The sequence below is a fragment of the Clupea harengus genome, chromosome 19, assembly GCF_900700415.2.
Source record: "Clupea harengus chromosome 19, Ch_v2.0.2, whole genome shotgun sequence".
Lineage (NCBI taxonomy): Eukaryota > Metazoa > Chordata > Actinopteri > Clupeiformes > Clupeidae > Clupea > Clupea harengus.
Window position 1 is genome coordinate 13,206,924 of NC_045170.1, and position 18,063 is coordinate 13,224,986.

The window sequence follows — 18,063 nt, forward strand, 5'->3', positions numbered from 1 at the left end:
TGAAAGAGAGAGAGAGAGAGCGAGAGGGAAAGCGAAAGAAAGAAATCAAAGGTATCCATCAAATTAACACGTCAAAGACCTGATTGTAATCTCCTGGGCCGCGGGTGTGAAAAACACTTGCTTCGCCACTCAACGGCTCGGTCCGGGGAGGAGCGGCCGTGATTTATCAATGCAAAGCTAATAGCATCAATATGAATCTAACTAAAAATCAATATTTCATTACCAAATTGTTAGTGGGAATGAAGAGGGATGAGAGGGGCGCCGAGAGCTCCCCCGGGAGGGAGCACGGCAAGTTCACGGCGACAGGATGACTGATGCCTGATGGGAGAGGGGGTCCGGGGAAGGACACTGGGAGGACGGGGGCCAGAGCTGGAGCCGGGGGGCCTCTGCTCGCTTAGGGTCTCCTCCACGGACTCGGCCCAGCATGGCCGCCAGCGAAGAGGGATATCTGTGTGCTTGTGGTGGGGGTGGTGGTGGTGGTGGAGGTGATGGTGGTTTTCTGAACGTTGGGTTGTGTACCACAATGGCGTGACACATTTGAGAGATGACAGTGATGATGGTGGTGATGATGATGATGGTCTGATGATAGTGATGGTGGTTTGGGTTGTTTTGCTCTGCAATTCTACTGGCGAGAATTTCTCTGCTGAGATGACTGTTTGTGACAATATTTCGCAGACAATATTGTATGCATGGTGGATTACTTGCTGAACTAGGGAACGATAACAATAATGAGTTGCTTGTGTGTGTTCTTTGTGGTAAAACGCTGTTGGATGCCGGCATGCCAGGAATTGTTATCTGAGGTGTTTTAGCACTTCCAGTAGAGAGAGTGAAACGTTTCGGAGTTCTGTGTTTTAAGAGACATCTAAGTTGCCTATGGTGAATTGAGATGAGGTGACCCACGACCTTTCGAGGTCATATTATAAGAAAAAGGTGGATTAGTAGTGTATTGACTTTGTTAGTCTATGGTTATGTGATTTTGGTGGTGCCAAGATTTTCAGCATCCTGCACATTTTCTCTTGATCTCCCTAAATCAGCCTCTTTCACCCTTTCTCATATCCAGCCCCAAATATACAAGCAGACCGCATCCTCCTGCATTTGTTGCTCTCTATCTCCATCTGTCTCTTTTGCTCTCACACTCTCTCTCTCTCTCTCTCTCTCTCTCTCTTCCACTCACAAACATGCATGAAAAACACACATACCTTTTATGCCTCTGTGAGCGCCTTCCCTTTTAAAATCCCCGATGTTTGTCTTTGAAGCTGGCTGACATGTATGGCTGTGCTCCTTTTGGTCTTCAAACAGAAACGTTTTAGACCATTTACCATATAAATGCTGTTTTATTTTCCTCATTTCACAGTGTGTGTGTGTGTGTGTGTGTGTGTGTGTGTGTGTGTGTGTGTGTGTGTAACTCCAACGTGTAGGCTATGGATTGACATCCCCCATGAAGCCCTGGGGCAATGTCTGCGGAGTTCAAACTTTCTGACTCTTCGTGAGATGCTGGGGCTAAAAAGCTCCCATTTGATCTCAGTAGAAACAGCAGCTCTAATGATGATATGAAAATGGCAACTTTCTCTTCAGTGGGGGTGAGGGGGGGTGGGTTAAAAAGAAGCGAAGCCAAGTATGTCAACTCCCAAAAGTGAGACATGTGCCAGGAATTTGTTAGTTTGCTGGGAATCAGTCTGAACCTCCTCGTCTTGAACATTTCTCCTCTACCAAGAGATGGTCCCTGAAGATGTCTTGCAGTTGTAAGGGCTGGGTAGTGGTGCATTCTTTATGTTCTGGGGTTTTCCTTTTTAAGTATTGCATCCCTCCCTGTATTCCATGTAGTGCTCTGTGTTAGATTTGTCATACATGCTACCAAAAGACTAGCTCACCCCCATGTCAACTGATGCAATTACTGGCTACAAAGCAACTCAGCCTGAGGAGAGAATTACTAACTGCTCCAGTGTTAATTATCACCAGACAAAAGGCAGGTGTGATTAAGGAGAATAAACAGGGGAACTCAAGTCACGAAGTTAAAATGGGAGCTTCAACGGAGAGCAATACAGGTCTGCGGTGAGGCAAGTGAAGTAAAATGATTGTGATTACAAATAGCCACTCGTGGAAATATGTGGGTTTGAGCACCATAGATCACCACCAGTTTGGGCACCATAGACTACTCCGGTTTTTCACAGAAAACAAAGGCCAAAGATCCCTTTCTCTGTATGGTCGGTATCTCTTTTGTCAGCTTATTCACTCATAATGTGCAGTTTTAATGATGTGGGGGTGGGGGTGGTGGTGGGGGGTTGTATGGTCAAAGATGACATTTCGCCCTGCAGGCCAGTGTCTGTATTTCACAATACATGAGATGGCAGAGATATTTCACCAACCTGTTCCCCCCCCCCCACTTAAATCACTTCTTAGTTTTGATGGCCTGTCACTTTGGTAGAGTCAAATGACTTACATCAGATAATCAGAAGAAGAGGCTCAATCAAAGGCAGCAGTGCTCTGTCAGGTCCTTTGTTTGTCTACGCTTGGTAAACGTGTATTCAATTACTGGCATTTCTTGCATCACGACTGTGGTCTTTTCAAATGGCACCACTGAAAACCGATATTCATGTGTTGAAGTCACATTGTTGCTGCGCCTTGAGTGGGTCTGATGTGTGCGGGTCTACAGAGAGAGAGAGAGAGAAAGAGAGAAGGAAGGAGAGAGAGAGGGAAAGAGAGAGAGAGAGGACTGAGGCCAGTGTTGAGTGGTGTATTTCCTTGCGTGGCAGGATCAATCCAGAAAGAGCAAATCTACCAGTGTGGGAGGCTGTTTGGCAGGAAAAAAATAAATAAAAAAATAAAAATGTGTCGTACCATCTGCCGAGCATTTATTCAACAAAGATCAATTGTGCTCTGAGATGCTCTCTCTGCCCCCCCCTCCTCTCTTTCTCTCAGTTTGCTCATCGTTCCCTCTCATTCCCATCTATACACAAACTCTGAAATCCCCAAATCAGACGATGTTGGGCAATGAAGCCAGCAGCTTGAGAGTTGACTCACTCAGTAATCTTCGTTCAGAGCCAGGCCTATACCTTCTGTGTGAGGACATTAGCTTCCTCTCTTAGCATCATGATATGCAGTTATGCTGATCACATGTTGGGCTTTTGAAGAAAGTGTATAGCTACTCTGTTGGTTGACACCACACCTGTCATCAATTAATGATGCCCTGCTTGTCAAACTTGCAACCTCACAGGGCATCGTTGCCATGTCCTTTTCCAAATAGAGCTGTGTCACAAATTCTGAATGACAAATTAGGAATATTATCACTTTTAGGTGTTGTCATCCAAACCTCACTTGACTTCCCATAACCACTGGTGGCTGTTTTGCGAGGCGATGGGGGAGGGGGGGGTTCACAAAGAACCCTTATCTGGCATATGTCCAACTATTTGAGAGATAAAAATGTCATCCCCATTTTTAAGGGAACCAAGTGGTGCTCACCTTCTGAAGTGCAGCACTGCATTTTAATACATTCATCTCACAGTCTGAAATAAAAAAGAGCAAAAAAACATAGACATCATGAAGGGAGAGAATTTAGGGAGAGATTTCACTGGAGTACCCGTAGGAGAGGAAGAAAGGCACAAAAGAGTGTTCCAAATCAGAATCACCGATGACTATCGGCTGTTTAACTAACCCCAGCAGGGTATCCTTCACATGCCAGTCCTGCTTCATCTTGCAGTCCTCTTATCACAGTCGTCCACCTGTCCCCTTCTCCCTGTCATCTATCGTCTGACTGTGGGGCAGGAGGATTGAGCCTCCATCTGTAATTTAGAGCCCATATCCATGTAAGTACCAACTCTGATTGTGTAGTCAGTGTAAAAGAGACCTTGTTTAGAATTTATGGCTGTATATGTTAAGCGCAGTAAGGAAACATACAGCGAGGAAATTGTATAGAAAGTAAAAGTATACATTATATATTTTAAAAAGCATCAGGGGTATGCAGCCGGATATACATTATTAATGTGATCAGCAATATCCTGTCATGTTTTTATGTTTGTAGGGGGAATTGCAACTGCTTTGAAAATAAAGCACTTTAGACATTATACGCAGAAAGATATAGTATTACTAAAATTACAGCATTCAGAAAGGGGGAAAAATCTATCAGGATTATTTTAGCAAAAAGTATTTTTGATTTTTTGTGAAAAATGTCAAATTAAAGCGCTCTGGGATAGAATGTAGCTAACCAGTGTAGCATGCTGTGTTTCCACTCCAAAATGTGCTTTCATAGCAACAGTCTTTGTCCCCTCCAAAAAAAATCAAACTCCGTTACCAAAACACCCACCATCTCAACTGCCACATGCGCCTCTCTCTACAACATCAATTGGAGGAGACTCGCTCCACGCAACATCCTTCCTTTGACCCTTTGGAAAAAAATTCATTGTAACAGAATGAGGTCAGACCTGCATTAGGGGACCTACACAAAGAGAGGGCTGCTAGATGAGATCATTTGCAGGCCTTTGACCGGCAACCATTTCGACAACAAATATCCTGCAGCCATCATGTGATCATTTCTGTGCCGTGCTGTTCCTCATACAAAGACATCCTTTTTTTAGATGTTGCCCTTGTTTGGCTGGCGTTCTGTTTAGCTCTGGTTTGAGCCCAGCTCCAAACCATTTTCAGTCCCCCTGGTCAAAAAAGGTGGATAATGTACTCATACTAATTGTCGCCTTCAAATGTTGACCACTGTCTGTTGTCGTTTGTGTTACCCTTTTTAACAAAGAGATCATTTTCATATGACCTTATTGCAACAATAGAGACAGAAGTCTTCAAACGAGATTTTTTTTTTTACATGGATAACAAAGTAATTATATGTATTTTTTCTTGCAAAGCAATTTATAGGACATTTAGAGTAGAGTAGAAATGAAATATTGTGTGCAAACACAGGCCTTAACACTGGCAATGGGGTTTGTAGAATTGCTATGCTATGCATGCAGCAGAAATGGTGGTGTAGCATCATGTTATGCTTTGTCTTTCATTTTCAGTCTCCTGCATATTGTTTCTCTGTACTTTTGAAGAGAGCTGAATCATTTGAATGTAATGCAAAACACATACCCCTCCAAATCCCATTTATTTTTTCTACTTTTTCATCTTATCAGGCAGCCCCGATTGTCTAGCCTCAGGTAAGATTTGAGAGGTTTAAAATATTTAGGTCAAACTGTTTTTTTATCTCCATTTTTAAAGAAGCCATGTTTTATGAGGGATTGTTTACCGTGCCACACAAGCTGCAGAAATTCATTATCTTTTACTCTTCTCTCCGAAGGCCTACAATTTCAACCCCTTTTACTCATATTGATCTTTTGTAACAAAAACCAGTCCAAAAGGAATACGTTTACATAGTAAACCATAAGAAACTATGTTCATGTTCTAGTAGGAGTAAGCCAAGTCTGAATTGATATCATAGCTTGGGCATAATTTAACAAAAATATTTTGTACACATCTGTACTCCTTGTAATGTCATACCAGTTCTATCTATCTATCAGAGGAATGGTGCAGAGCAATGGAAGTGCATTGTTTGTTTTTCTCTAGTAGTTTACTGACCAGCTGCAAGCAAGGCTGCCAAAGGGTGGCATGTGGTTGCTGTTGTAAGGGAACAAAGAGCTTACATGTGCTTTGTAACACTTGTTACATAGACCATCCTATATTGTAATTGTACAATTAAATGCAGTGTAATACACCAATAATCAAACAGCTCTGCATGCAACTACACATTTTCGTAGTAACTATACTATCGAGTACTGTGTAACACTGTGTATAAATTATGTATTACAATCAAATTAGGTATAAAAGCACATTCAGTCTGTTCTATGCCTATGCATCGTATCCCTAATTGTGCCCCAATTCTTATCCTAATCATAATACATGGAAGTACAAAGTATCAGTGTGCTCATGTGTGGGTGAGGAAAGTTTAGCATTGTTCACCTCTCATCAGCAGCTGTTGTATGACCCTGATGTTGCAAAAGCAGTACAGTGACTGAGCTATTTATGCTCTGAATATTCTCAGGATCATAAAGCCATCATTTGTAAGGACGCTTGTGTTGAAATTCATAACATTTAAACATTTTAATGAAGCCTTGAAGAGAAATATTCCAAAGTTTGAAAAACTTGCACCTCAGTCGGCTATATTTCACACTGGTTGGCTGACAACTTACTGCGTGACGATTCACAAAATATACATAAAGCCTTTGTGATTCTTGCACAAAACAGCAGTTAAGTGTTGCCCAACATTGAGTCATCTCGCGGAAAATTTATCAAACAAGAAACTACATCTGCGGCTGACTTTTTTCAAAGTGCTGGCTGTACTTACCATTGTCAAAGGCTCCACTATCACACTGCTTCAAGAGAGTAAGATAAGAGACATAATGATATTGATTTGCTGTGTGGGAATGGTACAGACGGCAACCATGTTGTAATCTGGGACGTTTCTGAGAGACCGTGTACCCTGTCACACTCCCGCTGAACGGACATGACAGTGTTATGATACGGTCATCATTCCTCCCTCCCTGATGCTTTGTAGTGCACTGCTGTCAAGCATCAGGCCTAATGGGATACGTTTGGGTTTGTTTTTAAGGCCCAATTGAGAGAAAAAGAAAAAGAGAGAGTAAGAGGGAGAGAAAGTGTGTGTGTGTGTGTGTGTGTTTGTGTGTGTGTGTGTGTGTGTGTGTGTGTTTGTGTGTGTGTTTGTGTGTTTGTGTGTTTGTGTGTTTGTGTGTGTGTGTTGGGGTGAGGGGGTTAAGTGTTAAGTATATAGCTTGAGAGACACTGTCAGAGCGAGCTGTCTTTACCATCGCTGTTGCTCGTTTAGAAACATTTATTGTTTAACCCTCATATTGTGTCCCGGTCAAAAATGACCATTTTGAAACTTTTTTAATGAAAATCTTAAACTCACAAATATTTTTATCTTAAACTCACAAATATTCATGACATCCTTCACCCTACCTACTTTAACGAATAGAATACATTATTTTTCCCCAAATAATTGAACGTTGTTGTGTCTCTGGTCTAAAATGACTGGGCCTTTGAAAAGAATGTCCAATACTTACACTTTGATCAATGAAAATAAATGGTAAAGTTGTCCGATGTGACATTTAATGTAGTCAGTTGGGTGTTGATATGAATCGGTGTGCGATTTCATCATAAATCACACAGGTCATTTTTGACCGGAGACACAAGTGTTGTTATGTTGAAAAATTATAGATTTGTGTGGTTTATTAATTGTTAAATACACAAAAAAACAATAATCCTGAGATTTAGATTATGACTAGTTGTATGTATCACATATTTGATGAATTTCTTATTTTAATGAAACAGAGTGAAACAAAATCATTAAAAGGAGGCTTAAAAACTAGAAATTACATATAATAAAAACAAAACTGTTATAAAGACAATTACTTGCATCTTTAAAAAGGTTTAAATCAAAATCTTTACAAAAAGCACCATTAACATTTATGTCAGGTCGATCAATTCTGACCGGAACCACGAATCAAGTGAATGAAGTGTCGGCATGTTGTGAACACAGCATGAGGGTTATACAGAACGCACGTATACCCTTGAGAGAGGGAGGAAACAAAAGTAAAACAATCTTCACCAAAAGGAGAAAGAAAAACAAATAAACAGAAATTCTCTCGTAGCAGTAACGGGCTGGAGTTTTAGGGAGCTGCTTGTCCCCAGAGAGGCTGTTCTGAAGCACAACATCACTGCCAGAGATGAGCTGTCATTGGGTAAGTGTCACTGGTTTGACTTTTAGCATTTCAAGAGATCACAAAACTGAGCTCCTTAGGGACTACCCTGGGTTCTTTTTTGTCTTTGGCATTAGTTGGACTTTGGTGTCCATAAAGAAAGAGATGAATAATCTGGCCAGAGAAAAATAAAGACAGAAAGAAAGGAGAATTGTCTGGTGTCCGGGCCTCTGAGGTGGTGTCTGTACCCAGCATGCTTTTAGGGGCCCCTGACGATGGGAGGGGGGGGGGGTGACGGCAGGCTGCGAGTGTCGCTGGTGCTCTGGGGGCCCCTTGGGGACCGGTGTGGGTAGCATGTAGCCCCTAATTGGGCCTGTTAGGGTCAGCAATTATCAGCATGCCACCGAGACAAGGTGACAGCTCCTCTGCCTTTCAACACACCACTCTCCTCCGCCTGCCTCTCAAGGAGAAGATAGAGGGACAGAGATGGAGGCCCCGGCCTGACAACAGAGGAGGAGAGGAGGAGGAGGAGGAGGAGGAGGAGGAGGAGGAGGAGGAGAGTGTGTGGGTGCTGAGAAGGGAACTGTAACCAGAACATGCTAAGAGAATCTGGGATAACAGGAGTAGGGTATAAAATAACAGCAAACTGTGTGGATATATGAGACACAAGGGTGAGATGAGTGAAAGAGTGTGTGTGTGTGTGTGTGTGTGTGTGTGTGTGTGTGTGTGTGTGTGTGTGTGTGTGTGTCAGAGAGAGTGTGAGAGAGAGAGAGAGAGAGAGAGAGAGAGGAGAGAGTTTGCACCATATGCACTTACAGCCAGCAGTGAGTGAAGCTGATTTCTTGCCATTCCAATTAATCAGACCCCTGCATCAGACCGGCCCCCCTTCATCCCCTTCCCCCCCCCCCCCCCCCCCCCCTCCACAACGTTTCATCTGTGTTCCCTTTGGCAGTGGCCAACGAGTTCCCAACAAAGCCTCCTTTCATACTGTGTGAGTGTATGTTTGTGAGGGTCTCACGTCAAACACACACCCCATTCTTTCACTGTGTGCACTGGTGTCCAGAGAGTGTATAAGGGTGTAGAATTCACCAGAGACTTTTACATGAATGTTTTGGGTAGTCTGTCTATCCTATAGCTAGTACACTCATTTATCCCAACTGTAGACGCAATTCTATGTATTCCTTGAATTGTTTGCGTGTATACCCCTTCTTTGGCTATATTAATAAAGAGTGACTACAAAAGCTTCAATAGTAGTTCTTTCACAGCATCACATGAATTTGGACAGAAAATTTACGTTTTACAGTTCTACAATTATGTACGTGCCATATATGGCGATGGAGCCCGGTTCATTTCCCATGGCTCCCCTGATCTTCTATTACACTTGCCATATAATGAAACTGTCCTATTTGTAGAGTCATGGCCGTTCTCTATGTTTAACCTCTTCTCTGTGAATCCATATTTTATATTCTTTAAGGGTAACATTTAAGGAACGAGGTCTGGAGGCCGACTGACACATAACGAGGGTAAAACTGCCCAGGAATCCCATGACAACAGTAGAAGTGAGTTTTTAAGACGACACACAATTCGATTTTTGTGTTAAATTTACTCTTCTCACTCTAGTGGTTGCTATATATTTGTGAATTTGTTTTTAAAGCATTGTAGGTGTACAAGTGTACTGGGAAATATCCATGGTTCAGGGAAATAAATGGTTCATAAAGGTGAGCAAAAATATTTCCTCTTGAAGCCTTCATGATGATTCATTTGACCTTTCTGAGGTTTGTCTGTGTGCAGTGCTGCTAAATACAATATGATGACACTTCTACGTGCTCCGCTTGGTAATGAAACATGAAATATTTTCAAAAACTGCCACAGGGACAAATTAATCAGTATTCTAGCAGTTAACATTCCAAACCCAGAGCAACAAACACTAACGATCAAACTCACAAAGCACTCAGATTTATCTCTGCCAAGTGCGATGATGTCCAAGGACTCAATGTTTCATCTGCATCTGTGCTACAAGTGACTCCCCCTCTTCCAGCCAGAAAAAAACTGCAAGAACTGCACAAAGTTTTAAAAAGGGCACCCTAATGTGTAATTCATACATAATTGTCCTAATTGTACGCCAACGGAAAAGAGGTTTGTGTATCCAACAAGGCAACATAGTCTCCCTGGCAGGTGGTTTCGGTATGACTCAGTTACTCCTGCCATGATTCTATGTGTATGTGCATTAACACAAAGTCTACTTATTTGCTTTTTATGACGCTGTGTGTCCATGTGTGTGGAAAAGGACATTTGATTTATGTTTGTAGTTTACGCATTCTAGCAATCGCATGCATGGAATTTTGAATGAGATGGCTTACTACATACTGTACCATGAGCAATACCTCAGGCGAAATTAGTCATTGCTCCCTAAGATTATGACAGAGCCCCAAGAGAGCGGGGGGGCAATCTAAACACTGATCGTTCGACACCCCCATATTCCCAGCTTGCATTGCCAAAGAGACACCTGACCTTCCTGCGTAGCGCCGTCGTCACCCACACAGATGAGTCAGCGGCGGCGGCAGGCAGATTGAGTCCCAGAGCCGAGTTGATCTGATACACCGCTGCCCCCGCATCCCAAAGCAACTCTGAGAAATGTGCAAAACAAAATCTGTCATGTTTGACAGTCTTCCCAACAGCAGACAGTTCCCCGGGAAGTCAACAAGCCCGAGGACGCTAAAACAGTAGAAAGCTCTGATGATGTACACACCAACTTCATCTTGCAGGGGTTTTGCAGCATAGTGTAGTGAGGTGTACTGTATGTACGTGTTCTGCGCAGGGTAGTGTTTATGAGTTAGAAAGCAAAGTCCATCATAACAATGACTGTCCTTGCAAAAGAGGAAATAGGATATATTTAAAGTGGATGACTTTTCTTGAAGAAAGGACTATTTTAGACCCCAGCTAAGGTCTGCTTGCAACTTTGGTTGCCTGTACCATGTACAATGTGAGTACTTTACATAAGTAACTCCCATGACGCATATCATCATCATATAAATGACACAGTCAGATGACAACAGTTAGATCCGGTCAAAAACTATTTATTCATTTCTAATTGGACAAGAGGCATTCCATGAGTGAGGATATCCTGGAAAAAAATCACTCCGCATTTGATATACTTTAACTGTTGAATTGTAGGACGTCAACATCCCATTCTTTCAAAGCGAGAGCAGAATTATTTACAATTACAATAATTGAATATAACAATACATTTTACGGTTTCTGAGTGAGGAAAGGGCGAGAATGGAGCAGAAGAAATGTCCAAATGAACATGTCACGTGAAGACAGGTGAGTGTACAAATTAATGAGCACAAATAGTCCCTCTGACTCAACTTGGCTGCAGGGTGACAATAGCCTATTTTGTTGCATGGCTATGCTTGACGCTGAAAATGATGGTTGGAACTTTGTTTTGGGACGGAGAATGAATAAACAAAATTAAAATAAACAAAAGAAAACACAATCCGGCGTCTTCAAACTCAATTACTTTCACTCAAGTCTAATTGCTTACATCTACAAGTTCCCCATTGCCTAAAACATATCCAACATATATGGCTCATTTTACATAGGTCGTAAGCTTAGTATGGCTTTATTGAAATATGGCGGTATTGTCCTTATGAAATGAAACCCACAGTGCTTGAGTTTTAGGTTTGAGGTTTGTCCTGTGCCCAGTTGCAGCCCTGAGGGCATCTGATTTCTGTGTCGTTGATCTCTGATTGTTATGGTTCATCCTTCAGAGATCTCGCTGTGCCCGCCCCAGAGGACATATAAGACACAATGAGAAAGTAAACTTCACATCAAAACAGAACTAAGGTCATCTAATCCAAAGGCTCAAAGCAACACTACTATGTCTCTTGGGATCGAATGCCAGCCAGATGCTCCAGTACTCATTTCCAACGATGAAGCCACACAAAGGCCTGCTTCTGCACAGAGCACCAGAGCACTGTGGTAGGAGCTCCTTATGTCTATGCTACTGTATACCTATTGGGTACATATATGGTAAGTGTGCCTGTGTGTGTGCCTGTATGAGTGTCTGTGCGTGGATATGTGTGTGTGTGTGTGTGTGTGTGTGTGTGTGTGTGTGTGTGTGTGTGTGTGTGTGTGTGTGTGCCTGCATGCTTTCTATATGTGTGAGAGTGTGTGTGTGTGTGTGCATGCTGTCCATATGTGTGAGTGTGTGTATGTGTGTGCGTGTATGAGGGTGAGTGCCTATGATTGACACTCCTTGCATCCCTGCCAGGGCATCAGACTGAGGCAGCACTCGGAGCTAGCCGGGGGGGAAGCGCTGCAGGCAAGCTCTCCCAACTTCACAGGCGAAGAACTGCCGCATTGTGCCAGCAAGCCAGACAAAGAAGGATGAACACATCACGACACGTGTGCTGTAAACCTACAGCATGAGAACACTTTTTTTTTTTGTGTGTGTTGAAGTAAAAAAAAAAAAAAAAAAAAACTGAAACATGCTGTCAACTCTGCCGAAGCACAACAGCACAGACTTCATCAAACGCCATTACATCAGTTCACAATAAGTACAACTGCATGCAGAACATTCTTCCACAGTGAAGGAAAGTTTTTACTTTCCCTGAAAATATTGCATGGAGTTGAGCAAATGAGCTTGTTTTTAACGTGTCTTTCTCTGTGTGCAAAGCGTACAGCATAGACCCCAGTGTGGCATGCACAGTAGGTATTTATAGACTCTGACACTGACAACACATTTCAGAACATATCACTGAACATGACAAGCGATTGTCACTCTTCTGTTTTATCGAGGCAGACGTGTGAGCTAAAAACTACTGATATGTTTACAATAGCTTTAGAGCAGAAGGCCTCTGATAATGATGGCAGGATTGAGTCAGGAGCGCCGCATAACCTCCATGTTTACCCCTCTCAAAGTTGCAGACACTTTCATGGGCCGTGCTGTTATAGAGCTGAGGAGGTGACACAGTGGTATTGCCAGGTGAGGAAAGGTGTTTGCTTAAGAGAAACAGCTTTGCGGTAATTGTCTATATATTAAAGACAGCCTTGCCGGCTAATGGGAGTGTCTCAAGATCGTGTCCAGATCTGCGGGACACTCAGGGACGGTGACATGAGGGAGCGTCTCCTCCCTCCCTCCCTCGTTCTCTCGTCCCGTGTATCGATCCCCTGCTGTCTCCTTCCTAACAGCCCTGTTAAACACTGTCGCCAGGCACTTTACCGCACGAGGGTCACCAAGCAATAAAACTACCCCCCCCCCCCCTCCCCCCACCACCACCACGACCCCTCTGAACGCGCACACACACACACACACACACACACACACACACACACGTACACACACACACACACAACCATAATCTCAGCCCCTACCTCCTCCCCATTTTAAAAGCGCTGTGATGAGAGCGATGAGAGATGGCTCATGGCTCATCGTGAGGTGGGAGAACAATGTGGCGCTGGGCTCATGATGCCTCAGTGGAGGGCCACATTTCAGCACATGGTCAGATTCATCATGTGCCCTTGAGCACCAGAGATTTAATGTTAGCATTGATCAGACCCAAGTTGTTCTTTGAAAAAAAGGGCTGATGTAAGAGTCGCCGGGCTCACTTTCAAGAGTAATGTCTACCAGAGAGAAATTTCAAAACTCAAGGCCATTCGAAACTGCATCTGCGAATTGTATTGTACGATAATATGAGCCTTTTTTTTTTTTACTGTTTTCAGTTCTGTCCCTGCATGGCAACGAATTCTAATTACATTACTCTGTGAGCTGTTAACAAACACATGACTTCGTAAATATGTTTGCCTTCTGGGAGGTGAGCACAGACATAGAACTCTGTTCATTTTCAGCACTGTGTCTTGTTGTGGTTCTTCCTATTATATCCCTCTTACAAATGTCAGGATGAAATGAGTCAAAATAAAAAATAATATAAAAATAGGCATTCACTAATCACAAATGCCATCATTTACCCTGAAGTAATGACACGAGGAGTATGATGGAGTCTTTTTTTTAATCTGATTCAAACATTTCGCTTTATGTAAAAATGTTTTGTTGTGCACATTTTCTTAAAAGTAAACAAATCAAGTGTGATATGTCTGATATGATCAGGTCCTTTCAACAATTCCGCTCCCTGTGAACAAGACAGACAGCAGATGACAGCATCAAATATTTAGACCATGCTATTTAAAACAGGTAGACAGGTGCCAAGGGATTTTGTGTGTGTGTGTGTGTGTGTGTGTGTGTGTGTGTGTGTGTGTGTGTGTGTGTGAGAGAGAGAGAGAGAGAAAGAGCGAGAAAGTGCGCACGTGTGTGTGTGTGTGTGTGTGTGTGTGTGTGTGTGTGTGTGTGTGTGTGTGTGTGTGTGCGCGTGCATGTGTGTGTGTGCGTGTGTATGTGTGTGTGTCCGTGCGCGTGTGTATGTAGGTGTGTGCGATAGAGTGTGTGTGTGTGTGTGTGTGTGTGTGTGTGTGTGTGTGTGTGTGTGCGTGCGTCTGTCTGTGCGCGCACATGTGTAACAGAAACTGAGCATGTCAAAGCTACATCTAAACATACTTGCTGGTACATGTCAACCTGAGTAGTTTCAGTTATGTCGAAAGGGGTATCCTGACGTTGGCTACATGTGTTGGATATCTGGGGGGAGCAGAGAACCGATTGCTATGTGCTGTGGGAAAGTAAGACTTGGCATTTGGAGTGTTTGGGGAGCAGTGATGTGTTTTGTGCATCTGGCCCTCTGCTTTTTCTTTCACATACAGTAGGAGCACAAACTGCACTACCAGTGGGCCTCAAAACAACTGTTACAACATATATAAGACATGGTAAACCCCAAAAGTGAGGAATTAAGGATTTATTGTCCTTTACAGCAATATTTTAGCAAGGATTGAATACAACCTACATGACATAGAGGCTTAAAATTAGATTTGCATTCACAACTACACAAGTACATCAATGTAGGATGACAATATGGCTGACCTAGATGCTTAGGGGATGACATACATTAGTAACTAATGTAACTTATTCTCACAGATATATCTCAGTAGAAGAAGGGGATAGGATGATTTCTGATGGAAAGCAGTTGGTTTTTGTAAGTTATGCTTTTAGAGGAAAGGTCTTCTGGGACCTGAAGTCTTTAGTGCTTGTGTTTTACTGATGGAAAGATATAAAACATGACAAAATCACCATTAAAAAAATTAAAAAAAACTCAGAGATTGTCTACAGGCCCCACAGGGATTTCTATGGAGGATGTGTGCATATGCACTCCACTTTATTTCTCTTTCTCTTTCTCTCTCTCTCTCTCTCTCCCTCTCTCTCTCTATCTTTCTCTCTATGTCTCTGTCTTTGTCATTTCTGTCTGCAAAATCCCTGATTCCCTTTAGCATTTACTGTAACTAATTAAATTAATTAAAATAGAAATATTGTTTTAGTGAGCATAGTGGTTTTCTTCTTGCTATATGCATTCAATTACTTCTTGCCTTGTTGGGCCATTTAATGGAGAAAACCCTGTTTATTAATCATCAGATGGGAGCCCCTTTCCTTTAATTGTCAACTCAAAACACAAAGGATTTGGTAATATTGACTGATGGCAACTGACATGAAAACTTGTCAATTCTACATTTTAAAACCTTTTATAATCATTGTCTGTACATGGTGTAGTGTTAATGGCATCTGTCAATCACTGTCAATCAAACAGAGGGAAACTTTAAAGATAGTTTAATAGAGTGTCTGATGATCTAATATAAAATGAAGAGAATGTCTAAATTAATGGGGACTTAGATATTATGATAATTCATGAACCCACTGAAATATGTTCACTAAAAATAATGTTCCCATTTATCACTTGGATTTTGCACCTGAAATGAAACATTCATTTGCAGACATAATATTTCTCTCGATTTATAATGTTTCTGTCTCAGTTTCATAATAATTGCACAAAGTGTAAGAACAGTAATGTCAGGAGAAGGAATAATTAACATGAAAAAGAAAGTTATAGTCTGTTGTGAATAAATTGAACGCACCCAAAGGCTCAAGTTCAAGGCCATTCTAAATTTACCCATCTCCCATGTCACCTTTAGAAATTAATTGGAGGGTGGATGGGTATGAGATATAATTAGGCAAGCATCACGTCTCCATACTCTGTAGGCCACAATAAGTAAACTGTAACTCAATCTGCTTGTAGGAACCCTACCATACAGAAATACTGGGGAAGAGCTTTTTTCCTTTGCGGAGGGCCATTCTCTCTGATCTCACAAGAGCATTGTTGACGTGGCAAATTTCCAAACATTCCTCACACACACACACACAAGGATGACTGAACACATCTGACTCGTATGAAAACACAGTTTCGGACACAGTTTCAGCCCTCTACAGTATCTGCTCACTGCACCCTGAAGGCCTAACCACTGAAAGGGAACACAAAAGTAAACAAATAATGGGGGAGGGGGGTGGTAGGTAGGGCAGAAGGTGTGGCTATATGGGTCCACACAACACCTCCACACTACCGATGTGTACTCACTGGAAATCATCTGAGAAACACTGGATTCATGTTTCACAGTCACGACCATAGACGTATATAGAACCTTTATATGTCTATGGTCACGACCATCTTGCATTGATGTAACGCGAAACTGTGGCAAACCGATGCCCTCGCTGGACCTCCTCGCTCCCTCCATAAAGCAGGCTGCCTGCGTCCTCACTGCGGAGAGCCTGGTGCATATTTTGACAGCGTTGGCTCAGATTGTGTTATGCTTAACATGAACAGAACCAATAAAAGCATGCCCAAGGGAGGCCTGGTGAATGGCACATGAAAGACAGAGAGAGGGACAGGGAAATCAACTTAATATCAACGCTTTAAAGCACACACCTGCTCTTGCTTACGCATTAGGAAAACATCAGTACTGTGTGGGGTGTGTGGGAGCAGATGTGCGTTCTCGTGAAACAATGTCCGTCTGAAGCATCTCAGTCCATTTGAGACTGTCTCAATGTAAGAGCCTGATCCCTGATGCTTGATCCCTGAGTCTGAGACTTAAACCAACGTTCCCATCTTCTACTATAATAGTGTAACATGGTGTTTTGGGCCTGAGGGTTGTTTGCAGTGATTCACGGTGTGTTCTGAGTGGTGTGTAGTGTTTCACATGAGTGTAGTGGTGATTGGCACACTTTAAATGAGCACTGAGCACGAACCTTTTCTACCGCACGTGTGTAGCATGATCACTAATTAAGCACCGGTGCCTAGCATTATGCCACTCCCCTCCTTAGGTGTTTCCCATCACAATGTTCCTATTTATACCCGTGTCCACAAGCTAATGACAGTATTGTCTGACGCTGTGTCCATGTATTAAGGTTGGTGATCGCGATATTCTTTGGTGTGGGCTCTATACTTTCTCTGGGTTTCATTTAATTGTAATAGAGTATTGTCTGACGCTGTGTCCATGTATTAAGGTTGGACCAGAGGAGAGTTGCTTGCGGACTGCCGGCCATTGACCCTGTCCAAGCTGTGTCGTGTGTGTGAATGAGAATCAGAGAACCAGAAGAGCGTCTGGCTTGGCCGTGTCCCGGGAGAACGAGACTGACGCGCACGGTGCTGAAACCATACGAACCTACCTGGACACCCAGACAGACATTTGAACTTTGAGTGCTGGCACTACTTTTAGGAAGCGCATTTTAATGTTTTATATTTATTATCAATTCCCTGGAGTCGCTAAATAAATCTCTTTTTAAGAACGGTGTTCTGATTTCTCTTGCACGTATTCTGAGCTTTGCGTCTGAGCCTCAACCTCCCTTTTAGGGTGTGTTACAATAGCATGCTTGTAATCTCAAATGATCGGTTTGAAACATTACTTAACATCTCAAATGAAACTTAAATGCAGGTAAATGTAAGACCATGTCAGCGAACTTTATTATGTGGACGTTGAAGCAGAGTTGTCATGGGCCAGAAGAGGAGAAAGAGGGAGAGAGAGAGGGAGAGAGAGAGGAAGAGAGAGAGAGAGATGGAGAGAGAGAGAGAGGGGGAGAGAGGAGGCTTTGTCATGTGTGACGACGGCCGCACTGGTCCTGGAGGCTCCAGTGTCTCTCTGACAGGATTGTACTCACAGAGCTCACCTGAGGGCCTGCAGATGGAGCAGAGAGAGTGAGTGAGTGAGTGAGAGAGAGAGGGAGAGAGAAGCTGGCAAAGAGAGACACTGACTTATACGACAGATTGGTGAGAGGCATAAATATTTAATCAAACTGTTTACTGACAGACACTCATAAAACCAACAAATAAAACAGAACAAAAAGATGTGATGTAATGTCTTTTGTTTTTTCCCCCTTCTCTTTCTCAGTAGACACTTGATCACCTTTATCACATGGTTTTGAAACATTTACACCATGAAC